The 18,762-nt window shown below is 39.1% G+C and overlaps 1 protein-coding gene across 5 annotated transcripts in view; it reads right to left on the bottom strand.

The window, feature by feature from the left end:
• LOC126259559 (histone deacetylase 6) overlaps positions 1–18,762 on the bottom strand; it is a 339,218-nt gene that overhangs the window by 120,830 nt on the left and 199,626 nt on the right. The window lies entirely within an intron of this gene.

Here is an 18,762-nt window from a genome sequence, read left to right as displayed (position 1 = left end):
AATAAAAACCTGTCATGGAGTCACCATGTGGACGACATATTGGGTCTACTGAATAGCCTTGTATATATTATGCATATCTTGTATAGTATTACTGATTTAGCTGTAAGAAAAACTGTATATAATGCATATTTTGTTTCAGTCATTAGGTATAGTATAATTTTCTTGGGGTCGGGGGGGGGGGGGGGGGGGGGGAGAAAAAAAAACCAATTTACTTAGAGCTACAAATTTACTTAGAACTACAAAAAAGAATCATCCGAGCAATGGTGGGAGCAAAACCAAAGCAACATTGTAAACCTTTTTTTGTAAAACTAGATATAATGAGCATATCAAGCATATACATCTATGAAACTCTCACTTTTCATGAAAAGAAACCCTCAACTTTCTGAGGGCAACTGCTTCTTCCATCAATATGCTACTACATATAGAACGAGCTACATGTTACCTACCCACCGATTAAAATCACATGATAAACCCCATACTATATGGGCAGGACATTTGTAAATAAAATATGGAAAGGTGTGGATGACCCAAATGTAAAAGGTACCAAAAGAGACCTGGAAAAATATCTGAAAGATAAATGTTACTATAGTGTAGAAGATTTCTTGAATGTCAACAATGCATTATAATTGTAATTAAAATACCTCTTTGAAGATGTTACACAATATGTATTATTAGTTTACTGTCTATTTTTAGTATATTATATATAGTATATATATATCAAGAGCTCAGATGGAAATCCAGTAATAAGCAAAGAAGGGAAAGCAGAAAGGTGAAAGGAGTATATAGAGGGTCTATACAAGGTCGAAGTTCTGGAGGGCAATATTATAGAAATGGAAGAGAATGTAGATGAAGATGAAATAGGAGATATGATGCTGCGTGAAGAGTTTGACAGAGCACTGAAAGACCTAAGTCGAAACAAAGCCCCGGGAGTAGACAACATCCCATTAGAACTAATGACAGCCTTGGGACAGCCAGGCCTAACAAACCTCTACCATCTAGTGAGTAAGATGTATGAGACAGGCAAAATACCCTCAGACTTCAAGAAGAATATAATAATTCCAATCCCAAAGAAAGCAGGTGTTGACAGATTTGAAAATTACCGATCTATCAGTTTAATAAGCCACGGCTGCAAAATACTAACACGAATTATTTACAGACGAATGGAAAAACTGGTAGAAACTGACCTCGGGGGAGATCAGTTTGGATTCCGTAGAAATGTTGGAACACGTGAGGCAATACTGACCCTATGACTTATCTTAGAAAATAGATTAAGGAAAGGCAAACCTACGTTTCTAGCATTTGTAGACGTACAGAAAGCTTTCAAATTCTGAAGGTGGCAGAGATAAAATACAGGGAGCAAAAGGCTATTTACAATTTGTACAGAAACCAGATGGCAGTTATAAGAGTCGAGGGGCATGAAAGGGAAGCAGTGGTTGGGAAGAGAGTGAGGAATTAAAATCCATGGAGAAGAAATAAAAACTTTGAGGTTCGCCGATGACATTCTAATTCTGTCAGAGACAGCAAAAGACCTGGAAAAGCAGCTGAATGGAATGGACAGTGTCTTGAAAGGAGGATACAAGATGAACATCAACAAAAGCAAAACGAGGATAATGGAATCTAGTCGACTTAAATTGGGTGATGCTGAGGGAATTAGATTAGGAAACGAGGCACTTAAAGGAGTAAAGAAGTTTTGCTATTTGGGGAGCACAATAACTGATGATGGTCAAAGTAGAGAGGATATAAAATGTAGACTGGCAATGGCAAGGAAAGCGTTTCTGAAGAAGAGAAATTTGCTAACATTGAGTATAGATTTAAGTGTCAGGAAGTCATTTCTGAGAGTATTTGTATGGAGTGTAGCCATGTATGGAAGTGAAACGTGGACAATAAATAGTCTGGACAAGAAGAGAATAGAAGCTTTCGAAATGTGGTGTTACAGAAGAATGCTGAAGATTAGATGGGTAGATCACATAACTAATGAGGAGGTACTGAATAGAATTGGAGAGAAGAGAAATTTGTGGCACAACTTGACTAGAAGAAGGGATCAGTTGTTAGGGCATATTCTGAGGCATCAAGGGATCACCAATTTAGTATTGGAGAGCAGTGTGGAGGGTAACAATCATAGAGGGAGTCCAAGAGATGATTACACTAAACAGATTCAGAAGGATGTAAGTTGCAGTAGGTACTGGCAGATGAAGAAGCTTGCACAGGATAGAATAGTATAGAGAGCTGCATCAAACCACTCTCTGGACTGAAGACCACAACAACAACAACATATTTAGTGTAAAACTAACAAGTCACCTAGGTCACAATCTTTGATTGTATAAGGCATGTTATGTGATAATAAAAATGGAGAGGGAAACTGTGAGAATATTGTATCTAATTAGTAGGGGTTTGCAAGAAGTTCCTGGTTTTACTTTTGCTATGATCCTTAAGGCTCACTTCTGCAATATGAAAACTCTTCATATTATTTTGGCATGCCCCACCCCACAACACTATTCCACAAGACAAGAAAGGGTACACTAAACCAGAATACACAGTCCTTAGGGTTTCAGAATTAAAATATGTTGATAATCTTCTTAACACATATAGAACCCCCCCCCCCCCCCAGGCGCGCGCACGCACTCACACACACACACACACACACACACACACACACACACAGCTTGATGCTTCCATTAAAGTCCACCATCTATACATAAACCCAAGAATTTACAATCTGTACAGGCTTTTGGTTGGTAGAATTTCATCAATCACAGTATTTTGTCTGTCTGGGCCACTCAGTTTAAAATTAATAACATTAGTTTGTTTCTATGTTTACTTTTAGGTTGTCTGCTTCAAAGTGAGCTCTTACCTTTTCAATAAATTTATGTATCTCTTTAGCTCGCTGGGCTCACTGTCTGCTCAGCAGAGCCCAGATGTATTGTCTGCATACATAGTAATCAATTGCTTATTGTCAAGAGAACTTGGGAAATCATTTACATAGCAAATGAATAGGACTTGAGTTAAAATGGAGCCCTGAGGAACACCGAACTGTATATTTCTTAAACTTGATCTTCTCCTCTCTAGTAGTTCTCCATTGGAGTACATAATATCCATGCACTGCTGCATACCCTTTAAATGTGTTTATAGCAATTGCACGAGTTTTCCAGTGACACCACCCTTTGCAATTCTTGATAAGAGCATGTCATAATGCACTTTAAAAAAAAATCACCTTGAGAGGTCCAGGAATACACCTACAGCTTGGGATTTTTAATTTATTTTTTCGAGTACATGATGGACAAATTGTACTTCTGTTGACGTGGTACTTTAACCTCTTCGGAAACCACGCTGGAAATCACCTAATATGTCAGCATTGTTGTAATGTTCCTGAATTTGTTCAAATATCATTTTCTCTTTCAGTTTGCTAAATGTCAATATTACAGCAATGGGTCTGTAGTTCTCTACGTCACCAATTATGGCAATTACTTTTGAAATAATAAATAATTTACTTACTTTTTCCCCCCATCAGTCTCATTTTCATTTGCTGTATACCAATTTCTTGAATATACACATAAAACCAGTTCTGACACTATCAACAGAGGCAATGAGTCCTCAACCACCGTTGTTCACAACAAAGCACCAAAGGTGGGACACTGCAACAGGATATGGGTCACTGACATAGGCAACACAACAATGGGGTGGGTCCTCTCACCTGAGGACATGTCTATGAGTCTGCCAGGTGTCTCTAGTATGGAGCCAGCAAAGGCTAGGGGCAAAGGGAAGATCGCCATTAGGTTGCGGATGTTTTCAGTGTTCAAATGGTTCAAATGGCTCTGAGCACTATGGGACTTAACATCTATGGTCATCAGTCCCCTAGAACTACTTAAACCTAACTAACCTAAGGACATCACGCAACACCCAATCCCCACGAGGCAGAGAAAATCCCTGACCCAGCCGGGAATCGAACCCCGGAACCCAGGCGCGGGAAGCGAGAACGCTACCGCACAACCTTTCGGTGTTCTAGCAGCCATGGTGTGCAATTTCATATTGTGACGTTCCAAAAGTTGAAGACACAGTGTTGACCGCAAGTATGGACCCATTGATTCACATCTTGGTACCTCGCTCTGATAACCAATAAAGATCATATATGACTGATACTGACGGCATCTTAGAATAGCACTGTTTTACAGTGTATAGACTGCTCAGAAAATTACAACAGATTAAGGAATTCTTGTGAATGTGATACATACCATTTCATTAGTGGTCATAAGTTCTGCTGTAAAAACACTGCACTCATTTTGTGATCCTCACAGTGTTAACACACAACCAATGTGATGGTCAACCTGCGTGTCAGCAGTATGACTTCTGAATCAGGAAATTTGCTAAGAACTGAGAGTAAAAAAAACACCAAAAACCGAAGAGTCTATATTTTTCTTTGGTCTGCAGGATAGGTCCCGGCAGATCCTTGGGGGTAGAGAGGCTTTACAAAGTCAACCTGGCAAGAGGGTTCAACCGAAGAAGGTGGAGGTCAGAGTGAAGAGACAGAGACAAACTGTTGCAGGGACATCAAATTTGATGGAAAAACATGCTGACTCAGATATTCAGGGTAGGACGTGTAATGTAAAATTCAGCAGTAGTTGGTGGTGACAGAACTGTAGAGGAGGAATCCAAACCTCGCCAGGAAGGTGTCCATACGCATCATCCATTTTTAACATGGAGCTGTCCGCACGCCATGAGATGTGACTAAGACAGCAGAGTTTGTCCAGTTTAAATCAGGATTTGTTTTTAAACTAACAAATATGTGGAAGCCACATAACCAAGATAAAATGAAAGTCCCAAAAAGTGATCGGACAACAACATTGAGAGGCTATTTGTGAGGATAAAGTTCTAGATGTGGATGAACAATTCTATGTCAGCAGAAGTGCACAACATATGTTTTGACAGTGGAAAACTTGGAGCTATGTGCATCAGCCCACATATGTTCTTTCCTTATGGCAGACTGTCACTGACATCCAGCATCAGTCATAACTGAAGAACTGTAGCAGCTTCTCTTAAGTCGAAGAAGACAGCAATCAGGTGTCTGGTGATGTGCAAAATTCACCCAGTTGAATTAAGTTGTCTGTTACATACTGGCCCTCACAAAATCCATTAAAGGAGCTGGCAAGAGACTCTCCGCCTCACAAGATCAACACAGACACAAGTTCACTATTTATTCAAATAACTTACAAGGAACAATCACGTGGCTGGTATGTCTATGGCTGCCCATCTCAAATCGTTTTCCCCATTTTCCAAAATGGGACAACCTTGGCAATATGCAAGCCCACACTGCATTTGGGAATTCAACCTTGCGCCATATATGATTAAAGACCACAAGAATGTGGTGTCAGCAATCTACATACAGGTGTTACAGCATTTGCATGTGGATTCTACCTCGTCCTGCTGCCATTTGATAGCCAACAGCCAGGGTGCTGGAGATTTTCCAAAGACTGAAAGTAGCATTATATGATTCACTACTTTGTGTGGTGAAAGACTGGTTGTTGTTAGCCACTAACCATCACCTTTTGTGTAGTCCAAGGTCAGAGCGATAGTTGTTAGGTGTAGATGCCCAAGTTACGAGATCAGCAACATGTTCTCCAATGACATTGCCATCTAATAGGATACCGGGAATACTAGCTGCTATCTCGCAGCCAATCACAACTCAAATTGCTCCAAATCAATGAAGAAGAGGCACAGCATACTATGAAAGCTATGTATCGTTCCCAACATTCCTTCTGGTGTTTTCCAAGATAGCATGCAGAATACAAACCCTTTGAACACAATAAGAATTTCCACTGGGAGATGACACATTCTTGCAGAGCCCACCAATGATCTTTGGTGGCCTCTACAATATCCTTTGATCACGAAGACATTTGTTTACAATGACATGGGATTGGTATCCAATGAATGTTCCTGGGAAAGAGGGATTGTTGATTCTGCAGATTTTCATATTGCAGTAGTTATATCTTTTAGTATATCATCGTTGTGGAGTAGCATCAAGCGATATGGCAACACTGAAAGCATCCCACTTCTATGCACTCTCAGTGTGTTAAAGGCATGCAACAGACATGACAATTGGGTAAGAGCACTCCTGCAAAGTTAGAGATAAAGAGGGTAATGACCGAATATGTTGTTTGTGCCACACTAAAACAGGTGGGAATGCCAACAGTTTTACAAACAAATGTCAAGATCTGTAACTACGTGTTATGTTGGATTGCTTTTGATTGTATTATAACACCACTCCCCAATGGATTTTGGGCGTTGGAAATTCCCCAGTAAGTGGTAAGGCGGAAGTAGAGTGCATGCAGTGAGCAGTCAGCTGGGCATGCGTTGGGACATCAGTAGTGGTGGGGGTTACAGGTGGGCCATCAACCTGCTATACGGGAAGGGGTAACTACATGCTGAACGCTGGAGGGGAAGTGCCATTCTAAACTAAAGCCAAAGTTCATATTTTTTTGTAAATATTAAGTGGGGCATCCCATGCCCAAACTTCCATGGTGAACATCCAAAAATATCTGTCACCTCTGCTTTGGCTAGTATCTAAAGAGAATTCCACTGAAAATTCAACAAAACAACAAAAGTGTGATTTACATTTTCCTGACTTCCAGAAAACCGTCATGAATAACAACGTTCGAGTAAAATCTACATTTCTCTTGTCGCCCTGTTAAAATTCGCTTCTTTCACATAACACAGAAGATCTGACACATCACCACCTCACTAATACATTGTGTAAATGCAACTACGACAGAATCTTGAAAAAGAGGTTTATTAAGTGAGGAACAGAGGACAAGTAATATCAATAGCTTATGAAAAAGCACAGCCTCAGTACAAAAATAAAAGTGTAATGCCTTCCCTTCTGTTGTTCCAAAGCCGACAGCAATTCTCGTTTCACTAGCTATCAATGGCCCTTAAAAATTACGTGTTTCTTTCAAAAAAGTCTGTAATTGGTGGACTAACACAGTAGATAATGAAATTTTATATTAAGAATATGGAAAAATACTCTCCTCTTTCCATGCTACCATTTGCCAAAATCTTGTTTCGGTATCTCAAACCAATTAAGAGATATGTCTAAAAGCAAAGATGATGTAACTTACCAAACGAAAGCGTTGGTATGTTGATAGACACACAAACAAACACAGACACACACACAAAATTCAAGCTTTCGCAACCCACAGTTGCTTCATCAGGAAAGAGGGAAGGAGAGGGAAAGACGAAAGGATGTGGGTTTTAAGGGAAAGGGTAAGGAGCCATTCCAATCCCGGGAGCGGAAAGACTTACCTTAGGGGGGAAAATGGACAGGTATACACTCGCGCGCACACACACACACACACACACACTCACACACACACACACACACATCCATCCGCACATATACAGACACAAGCAGACATACGTAAAGGCAAAGATGTTGTTGAATGACAGGTGAGGTATGAGTGGCGTGTGTGTTTGTGTTTGTTTGTGTCTCTATCACCGTACCAACGCTTTCGTTTGGTAAGTTACATCATCTTTGTCTTTAGATATATTTTTCCCACATGGAATGTTTCCCTCTATTATATTCATATCAATTATGAGATATGACGAATATGGACATTTCATTCTAGCTTTATTGCTGCAACATGAAATCGCAAACGAGTTGGCTGGATAAAACCAATTTTTTCTAGTTTGGCGACAGATACCTCCACCAAAGCATAAAAACAATTTTCAATATGTTTGACAAATTTCATCAATACTAACATATGATGGGATATGCACCAAATGCAAAATCATAACAACTCTAGTTTTTCATTGCAAATCTTTTTGAACTTCATGCACTGTCTTACTTTAATGCAAATATCATAATAATATTAATGAATTAATATTAATGAATTAATGATCACTTCATGATGAAGCTGACACATCAAGCTATAAATAACATAAAAATTTATTATTTTTTACTGAATAGTTTCTGTAGAAACATTTGAGAAAGACTTCAAGTTGTGTGCTCTGAATCTGACAGTGGAGCACACCGCCAACCATCCAGAAGTGGGCAAACAATGTCGGCCTCCCCTTCTGGACAAATGAATGAATTTGCCAAGCACTACAGATGAAAATTTGTTCAGCTCTCTACCTGGAAAGAGACATATGTTACTGGAGGTAAAATCCACAGCTGTTCTTATGAAAATAGCCAAAATGCCTAATGCTGTACTGAGTGGTATTTTGTTGGCTGCAAGTACCACTGTACAGAAACTACCTGATGTTATTTCAGGGCCAACTTTATTTTTGAAAGGAGCACAGTGATTATAAAAGAGAGGGGTCTACGTTTCAGGGAACCAATTTCCCTGAAGGTCTATACATACTGTTGGATAAAATGATAGTATGTGCACACATTAACTAGGTGGAAAGGCACAGTGGAACTTTGATTTTACACTCTCAGATTTTACATTTTTCACAATCCTATGCCATAAATTGATACCCCCCATGGAACACCCAAAAGATCAATGCTAAAAATTCTCCCATTTTACATTTCTTTCTAGTAGAGTTTATCTCAGTTCTACATTCTTACTTGACGTCTAGCTTGATTTCGTGCCATTTTCTTCCTGTTGACATTTGATATGACTGAACGAGTTATAAGTGGCACAAATGACGGATGGTTTGCTCCACAGGTGGTGGTGGAGTTAAGGTAATATTGTAGGCCACTGCAGAAAGGGAAGACACAAGAGAGGAAGTGCTGACACAATCCACAATCAGCACTGCCAACACAACTTGCAAAACTGTGCAATTATGATAGAACTACTGCTAGGTCACAGCAGCAATGAAAAAACAGGACAGTCGACATGAAGTGTTCCGGATCGAGCCAATACGTGATGAAGGGAACCAGCCGCACCTTTTCTTGTGCCACTTATAATGCAGTCTCTTCTTTTTGCAAGCGTTTCCGATGTACTGTAATCAGCAACGATACTGACTGTCAAGTTTTGAAATTCAAATCCTGAGTCTTTAAGAATATAGCTTGTCAGAATGAATGACACAGTGGCCATTTCCGGCTAGTGAGCTCTTACTGGCTCGTGACTTGTTACGTCACCCAACAACCAGCACAACCACCACACCAAACCAACACAGATAAAATGAGCTTGCCTGCAGGATATGTGGAGAGGGGGAGTGGCCATTCAATAACCTGAGTGCAGGTATGTATGAAAGAATTTTTTGAAGTGCTGAAAATATAATTTTTATGCAGATCATACATCAAGGCAAAGATTTCACATGGAAGTAGAACAAAGTCTTTGTTATAGCACATTTTGAAGATTTTCGTGTTCAAATATGACAGGAAACAGTTGTAACAACTACATACACTACTCACATACATACTCTGCACCACTCACTGTAGATCATACAGACTGGCACCAATGATAGAAGGCATGAAGCAAAACTGTAACGCCTGAGCTTTGTCTTACATTGACATATTATTCAGTGTACAGAAATTCATTCACTGAGCTGACTTCCAATAAGATTGTAATGTCAATTGGGGAAGTAAACTAATTTTTTCACTAGATGTCACTATACTCGCATCACCAGAGCTACTGAAGCAAAACATCCCTGTCCTCCCACAGGTTAGATTCAGATGACTTCCACCATACTACACAGTTTTCGGTTTAATTCAGCATGTTCATCAATTTTTGCTTTTTACTGTGTGAGCACAAAAGAAAGATCTCTCAAAAACCCATGTTTCGATTCATAATTTGTGGTCGTATCATTTCAGAAATTAGCTCGATTACCTTATAGCCAGATACCAATTTCAATTTTTTTTTTTTTAAGAGTTTTTACTTGCTGCTAAACATCTGTGATTTTTTTTAGAACCGATTATATTTAATACCACAAATTATTGCATGAACATTACATTTGACACTTAATTTCCTTCACTTATAAAGGTTTTATACAATGTTTTGGAGGGGATTGCGATTTTTATTCATATATGCCAATTACATACCTTTTTTTTTTTTGGGTGGGGGGGGGGGGCGTAACATTTTCTTCGGTTCTGCATTTTCCTCATTTATGCATTTTTTTAAACTGGATCACACGAAAATGTAGAATAATGGTGTTTCACTTTTTTCGTGTTTCAGCCTCTGTCTGCACCGTCTGTTGAGTACGGGCAATGTCAACAAGCACTAAGCAAGAAAAACTTTTCTTAAAAATGGACAATGTCCAATTAAAATATGATAACTTTACTTTATTGACAAAAAAAATTAAAATTCGAAAATAATGTTGCCTCACTGGTAACAAAACACAGCTCAGTCTTCTAATACTAGGTACACTATTAAAGAGCAGAAGAATCGTAACAGTGGATTTAATAACTTGTAAAATTAAATGGGTTCAAAATACTTTTGGCAATAGCTATATTTCTCCTACCACAATCTGGTATTTAGATTTTACTTATCTGTAACCCAGTCATAATTTTTTCAGTACATCAAAGCATCCCAAGTTGCTCAAATTCCTTAAATAATCAAAACTTTTCTTTTAAATTATTATTTCAACAATCAATTTGAAACTACAGCAACAAATTTATTTATAAAACAAAACTGAATACACTAACACTATTAGGTACAGTTTTGGGACCCTAACACTGGTTCACACATTAATTTCAACTAGACTTCTAAAGTATATGAACTCACATAGTACCAAATGATGATCGCCAGTGCCTTCCAAAGTAAATGTGGCTTTTAGTGTCAGGAATCCCCAAAGAGAAGTTCGGCTAACCTTTGAAGCTGTTATTTTCATTTCAGCAGATAGGCTGCATCCTTAAGGGAATTGGAATGTTGTTGTTGTTGTTGTTGTTGTGTTCAGTCCTGAGACTCTCCATGCTACTCTATCCTGTGTAAGATTCTTCATCTCCCAGTACCTATTGCAGCCTACATCCTTCTGAATCTGCTTAGTGTATTCATCTCTTGGTCTCCCTCTACGATTTTAACCCTCCACGCTGCCCTCCAGTACTAAATTGGTAGTCCCTTGATGCCTCAGAACATGTCCTACCAACCAATCCCTTCTTCTAGTCAAGTTGTGCCACAAACTCCTCTTCTCCCCAATTCAATTCAATACCTCCTCATTAGTTATGTGATCTACCCATCTAATCTTCAGCATTCTTCTGTAGCACCACATTTCGAAAGCTTCTATTCTCGTCTTGTTCAAATGGCTCTGAGCACTATGGGACTCAACTGCTGAGGTCATTAGTCCCCTAGAACTTAGAACTAGTCAAACCTAACTAACCTAAGAACATCACAAACATCCATGCCCGAGGCAGGATTCGAACCTGCGACCTTAGCGGTCTTGCGGTTCCAGACTGCAGCGCCTTTAACCGCACGGCCACTTCGGCCGGCTCTCTTCTTGTCTGAACTATTTATCGTCCACATTTCACTTCCATACATGGCTACACTCCATACAAATACTTTCAGAAACGACTTCCTGACAATTAAATCTATACTCGATGTTAACAAATTTCTCTTCTTCAGAAACGCTTTCCTTGCCATTGCCAGTCTACATTTTATATCCTCTCTACTTCGACCATCATCAGTTATTTTGCTCCCCAAATAGCAAAACTCCTTTACTACTTTAAGTGTCTCATTTCCTAATCTAATTCCCTCAGCATCACCCGACTTAATTCGACTACATTCCATTATCCTCGCTTTGCTTTTGTTGATGTTCATCTTATATCCTCCTTTTAAGACACTGTCCATTCCGTTCAACTGCTCTTCCAAGTCCTTTGCTGTCTCTGACAGAATTACATTGTCATCAGCGAACCTTAAAGTTTTTATTTCTTCTCCATGGATTTTAATACCTACTCCGAACTTTTCTTTTGTTTCCTTTTTGCTTGCTCAATATACAGATTGAACAACATCGGGGTTAGGCTACAACCCTGTCTCACTCCCTTCCCAACCACTGTTTCCCTTTCATACCCCTCGACTCTTACAACTGCCATCTGCTTTCTATACAAATTGTAAATAGCATTTCGCTCCCTGTATTTTACCCCTGCCACCTTTAGAATTTGAAAGAGAGTATTCCAATCAACATTGTCAAAAGCTTACTCTAAGTCTACAAATGCTAGAAACGTAGGTTTGCCTTTCCTTAATCTTTCTTCTAAGGTAAGTCGTAGGGTCAGTATTGCCTCACGTGTTCCAACATTTCTACAGAATCCAAACTGATCTTCCCCGAGGTCCGCTTCTACCAGTTTTTCCATTCGTCTGTAAAGAATTCGTGTTAGTATTTTGCAGCCGTGGCTTATTAAACTGATAGATCGGTAATTTTCACATCTGTCAACACCTGCTTTCTTTGGGATTAGAATTATTATAGTCTTCTTGAAGTCTGAGGGTATTTCGCCTGTCTCATACATCTAGCTCACCAGATGGTAGAGTTTTGTCAGGACTGGCTCTCCCAAGGCTGTCAGTAGTTCTAATGGAATGTTGTCTACTCCGGGGGCCTTGTTTCGACTTGGGTCTTTCAGTGCTCTGTCAAACTCTTCACGCAGTATCGTATCTCCCATTTCATCTTCATCTACATCCTCTTCCGTTTCCATAATATTGTCCTCAAGTACATCGACCTTGTATAAACCCTCTACATACTTCTTCCACATTCCTGCTTTCCCTTCTTTGCTTAGAACTGGGTTTCCATCTGAGCTCTTGATATTCATACAAGTGGCTCTCTTTTCTCCAAAGGTCTCTTTAATTTTCCTGTAAGTAGTATCTATCTTACCCCTAGTGAGATAAGCCTCTACATCCTCACATTTGTCCTCTAGCCATCCCTGCTTAGCCATTTTGCACTTCCTGTCGATCTCATTTTTGCGACGTTTGTATTCCTTTGTGCCTGCTTCATTTACTGCATTTTTATATTTTCTCCTTTCATCAATTAAATTCAATATTTCTTCTGTTACCCAAGGGTTTCTACTAGCCCTCGTCTTTTTACCTATTTGTTCCTCTGCTGCCTTCACTACTTCATCCCTCAAAGCTACCCATTCTTCTTCTACTGTATTTCTTTCCCCCATTCCTGTCAATTGTTCCCTTATGCTCTCCCTGAAACTCTGTACAACCTCTGGTTCTTTCAGTTTATCCAGGTCCCATCTCCTTAAATTCCCATCTTTTTGCAGTTTCTTCAGTTTTAATCTACAGTTCATAACCAATAGATTGTGGTCAGAGTCCACATCTGCCCCTGTAAATGTCTTACAATTTAAAACCTGGTTCCTAAATCTCTGTCTTACCATTATATAATCTGTCTGTTACCTTTTAGTATCTCCAGGGTTCTTCCATGTATACAACCTTCTTTCATGATTCTTGAATCAAGTGTTAGCTATGATTATTATGCTCTGCGCAAATTTCTACCAGACGGCTTCCTCTTTCATTCCTTCCCCCCAATCCATATTCACCTACTATGTTTCCTTCTCTCCCTTTTCCTACTGAAGAATTCCAGTCACCCATGACTATTAAATTTTCGTCTCCCTTCACTACCTGAATAATTTCTTTTATCTCATCATACATTGCATCAATTTCTTCGTCATCTGCAGAGCTAGTTGGTATATAAACTTGTACTACTGTAGTAGGCGTGGGCTTTGTGTCTATCTTGGCCACAATAATGTGTTCACTATGCTGTTTGTAGTAGCTTACCCGCACTCCTATTTTTTTATTCATTATTGAACCTACTCCTGCATTACCCCTGTATTCACCTGACCAAAAGTCTTGTTCCTCCTGCCACCGAACTTCACTAATTCCCACTATATCTAACTTTAACCTATCCATTTCCCTTTTCAAATTTTCTAACCTACCTGCCTGCTCCGATCCGTAGAATGCCAGTTTTCTTTCTCCTGATAACGATGTCCTCTTGAGTAGTCCCCGCCCGGAGATCCAAATGGGGGACTATTTTACCTCCGGAATATTTTACCGAAGAGGACACCATCATCATTTAATCATACAGTAAAGCTGCATGCCCTCGGGAAAAATTACGGCTGTAGTTTTCTCTTGCTTTCAGCCGTTCGCAGTACCAGAACAGCAAGGCCATTTTGGTTAGTGTTACAAGGCCAGATTAGTCAATCATGCAGACTGTTGCCCCTGCAACTACTGAAAAGGCTGTTGCCCCTCTTCAGGAACCACACGTTTGTCTGGCCTCTCAACAGATACCCCTCCGTTGTGGTTGCACTTACAGTACGGCTATCTGTATCGTTGAGGTACGCAAGCCTCCCCACCAATGGCAAGGTCCATGGTTCATGGGGAATGCGTCAGGAAAAAAAAGGAATTCAAAAGGCCTACAGTAAGCACCAACGCTGAAATTTTTTCTAAACTGAAACTGGCAGACCACAGAACACCATTTTCAAGGTTATCGGTGGATAAATTCGAATCACTTCACCTCCCAAATCCAGAGATTGCTAGCTCAGTGTTTCACGGCGCAGAGCTACACCGTTTGGTGGAGAATTTGGTAAACCTGATGGTATGTTGTTTCCAAATAAAACAAAATGCATCACTAAAAATGATGGAACTCTGATATTGCATGTTTTTCTTTTAATTGTACATGTTTTGTCATCTGATAGTGAATGAATGCATGCATATTTTAAGATTTAATTGCACAAGGAATTTATGGCTTAAGTTATTACAAGTTATTACAAGAGCGAAAATATGTTGTCGAAGAAAGGGGGAGGGGGATGCAGGGCACAGTTGGCTCAGACAAATCCAAGTATCTCACAGAAAAAATCTTTTAGAAACGTAGGAAATAAAGAAAGTGCTGTCATCAGACACCCCTTCCACTCTTCAGAAACTCCTCCTCATCATTCTGTAACAGAATCAGTTTCTCATAATTGAGTACCACCCTGGTGACCGAATTGGGCAATATTTTGCCAATAATAATAGACTTTTTGAGGAACTTTATAAAAGAAATTCAACCATCCCCATTTTCGTGATATTTTTGATGATCAATGCGATTTTTGGGTAACACGGGATATCCAAGAGTATTTTTATACACAGATTTAAATTTAATGTTGTTTTTAATTATGTCTACTGCTCTGCTGCATTATGAAATACTGTAATTTTGCAACCGCATAGTTCTATCCGTCTCCAAATAAAGAATCCAATGCTAACATTAAACTGCTATAGATTGGTAATTAGACCACTAAGTGGTGCATACCTATTTTGAGTTACCACAATGTTAATGGAAGAATAAAAATTGGTTTTGTTGTTCTTCCTTATCACAAACGCATCCGTAATTAGAAATTATCAGACCAGCACACTGCACAAAAACAATAAACAGCGGCATTTGCATTATCAAATGAAAGTACGAAATGAACTGATTAACAAAACAACAACTGCACTCTAAGTAAGGCCAATAAAGTGTAATAGTTGATCTTAGCTAAAACAGAAATAGGCGATAACAGACAGTGGTATTGATATGTCGATAGTTTGAATATAATTACGATATTGTTGACTACCTGAAAGTCAAAATATAAGGAGTGATCATAAAGTTTCTGTTTGAGAAGTTACTGTAACAAAAACAAAACAATAATGTTCCTACTGTCTTCAAAGTAACTGAAACTGTCCGAGATAAAATACTTGAAAGTCCATTAGTACACTCAACTTGACAAAGTTTGAGAATTTAATAACAAAACATATTTCATTTTAATGGATCTATATCTACATCTATATGGATACTCTGCAAATCACACTTAAATCCATGGCAGAGGGTTCATTGAACCACCTTCAAAATAATTCTCTTTTATTAAACTCTCGAACAGCACATGAGAGTTCAGATTTCCATTACTTTACTATGATGATCGTTTCTCCTTATGTAGTTCGATGTCTACAAAATATTTTCAAGTTCGGAGGAGAATGTTGGTAACTTAAATTTTATGAGAATATTCCGCCACAGCGAAAAACGCCTTTGTTTAAATATTGTCATTGTGTATCATGTCCGTGACACTCTCTCCCCTGTTTCACAATAATACAAACGGTGCTGCTGTTCACTGAACTTTCTCGATGTCCTCCATTAATCCTATATAGTATGGATCCCAGACCGCACAGCAGTGCTCAAAAAGAGGACAGATAAGCACAGTGTGGGCAGTCCCATTGGTAGATCTGTTACATTTTCTAAGTGTTCTGCCAATAAAAGACAGTCTTTGGATTGCCTTCCCAACAACATTTTCTGAGCGTTCTTTCCAATTTAAATTGTCTAGATTTGACTGATTTCTCATGTAACCGAAGTTTAATCGATTCCTTTTAGCACTCACGCGGATGACTCACACTTTTCATTATGTAGGGTCAATTGCCAATTTTTGCACCAAACAGACATCTGTTTGCAAATTGTTTTGCAAATTGTTTTGATCATCTTATGACTTTACTAGTCGATAAACAACAGCATCATCTGCAAACAACCTAAGGCGGCTGCTCAGATTGTCTCCTAAGTCGTTTATATAGACATGGAACAGCAGAGGGCCTATCACACTACCTTAGGGAATGCCATAAATTACTTCTGTTTTAGTCGATGACTTTCCATCAATTACTAGGAACTGTGACACCTCTGATAGGAAATCACGAAGCCAGTCACATAACTGAGATGATATTCCATAAACATACAATTTCATAACAAGTCACTTGTGTAGTACAGCATTAAAAGCCTTTTGGAAATCTAGAAATACGGAATCAATTTGAAATCCCTTGTCAATAGCACTCAACAGTTTGTGAGAGTAAAGAGCTAGATGTGTTTCACACGAACAATGTTTTCTAAATCCGTGTTGACTGTGTGTCAATAGACAGTTTTCTTCAAAGTAAGTCATAATGTTCGAACACAATATATGTTCCAAAATCGTACTACATATCGATGTTAATGATATGGGCCTGTAATTTAGTGGATTACTCCTATTACCTTTCTTGAATATTGGTGTGACCTGTGCCACTTTCCAGTCTTTGGGTACGGATCTTTCGTCAAGCGAACGATTCTATATGATTAAGTATGGAGCTAATGCATCAGCATACTCTGAAAGGAATCTAATTGGTATACAATCTGGACCAGAAGACTTGCTTTTATAAAGTGATTTAAGTTGCTTCACTACTCTGAGGATATTTAGTTCTACATTACTCACATTGGCAGCAATTCTTGCTTCGAATTCTGAGATATTCACTTTGTCTTCTTTCGTGAAGGAATTTTGAAAGGCTGTATTTAGTAACTCTGCTTTGGCAGCATTGTTGTTGATAGTATTTCCATTGCTATCACACAGAGAAGACATTGCCTGTGTCCTGCCACTAGCATACTTCACATACGACCAGAATCTCTTTGAATTTTCTGCCAGGTTTCAAGATAAAGTTTTACTGTGGAAACTATTGTAAGCATCTAGCATTGATGTTCACACTAAATTATTAGCTTCTGTGGAGATTTTGCATTCATTTGAATTTGACATACTTTTTTGGTGTTTCTGAGAGAATTTTCTGATCAGTTTTGCGCACCAAGGGGGATCAGCTCAGTCAATTGTTAATTTATTTGATATAAATCTCTCAATTGCTGTCAATACTATTTCTTCGAATTTAAGCTACGTCTGGTGTACACTTACATTGTTAATTTGGGAGTAGAGGAATTGTCTCAGAGGAAGACATCAGGTGAATTTTTAACTGATTTTTTGAATAGGTATATTTTTCATTTGTTCTTGGAGGATTAGGGGATTACAATATTCAACTTGCTATGAGAACCCTGTGTTCACTAATCCCTATATCCATTTTGATGCTTTTTACTAGCTCAGGATTAATTGTTGCTAAGAGGTCAACCATGTTTTCGCAACCATTTACTACTCACATGGGCTCATGAGCTAAATGCCCGAAATAATTTTCAGAGAATGTGATAAGCACAATTTCTGATGATGTTTTATGCGTACCTCCGGATTTAAACATGTAATTTTGCCAACATACTGAGGGTAAATTAAAGTTACCACCAACAATAATTGAGTTGGGTACGTGTTTGAAATTAAACTCAACTTTTCTTTGAACCTTTCAGCAATTGTATCATCTGAGCTAGGAGGTTGGAAAAAGGATCCATTTATTATTTTGTTCCAGTTGCCAAGAATAACCTCCACCCATACTAACTCGCAGAAACTATCTGTTTCATTTTGCTACAGGATAAACTACTACTAACAGCAACAAATATGCCACTGTCATCTGTGTTTAGCCTATCCTTTCAGAACACGATTAGGTTCTTCGCAAAAACTTCAGCTGACCTTATCTTTGGCTTTAGCCAGCTTCCAGTGTCTGTAATGATTTGAGCATCAGTGCTTTCTATTAGTGCTTGGAGCTCTGGTACTCTCCCAACACAGCCATGACAATTTACAAGTGTTATACCAATGGTTCCTGCACCAATGTTCTTCCTATGTTCGAACTGCACCCTTTTAGACTGAAGCCCTTTTTGTATTTCCCTGAGAGCCTCTAACCTAACAAACTGCCCAGTCTACGCCACACAGCCCCAGCTCCCTGTGTAGCTGCCTCCTGCATATAGTGGACTCGTGAACCATTCAGCGGAACCCAAAACCCCGCCACCCTATGGCGTAAGTCAAGGTATCTGCTGCCTACATGATCGCAGAACCGTCTGAGCCTTTATTCAGACCCTCCACTCAGTTTTGCAGCGAAGGTCTGCAATCGGTACTGTCAACTATGCTGCAAATGGTGAACTCTGTTTTAATCTTGCAAGCAAGATTGGCAGCCTTTATCACTTCTGTTAGCCACTTGAAACCAAAGAGAATCTCTTCCGATCCAAAGTGACACACAGCACTGG

This window comes from Schistocerca nitens, chromosome 1, assembly GCF_023898315.1.
Source record: "Schistocerca nitens isolate TAMUIC-IGC-003100 chromosome 1, iqSchNite1.1, whole genome shotgun sequence".
Classification (NCBI taxonomy): Eukaryota; Metazoa; Arthropoda; class Insecta; order Orthoptera; family Acrididae; genus Schistocerca; species Schistocerca nitens.
This window is presented reverse-complemented; position numbering and strand designations above follow the sequence as displayed.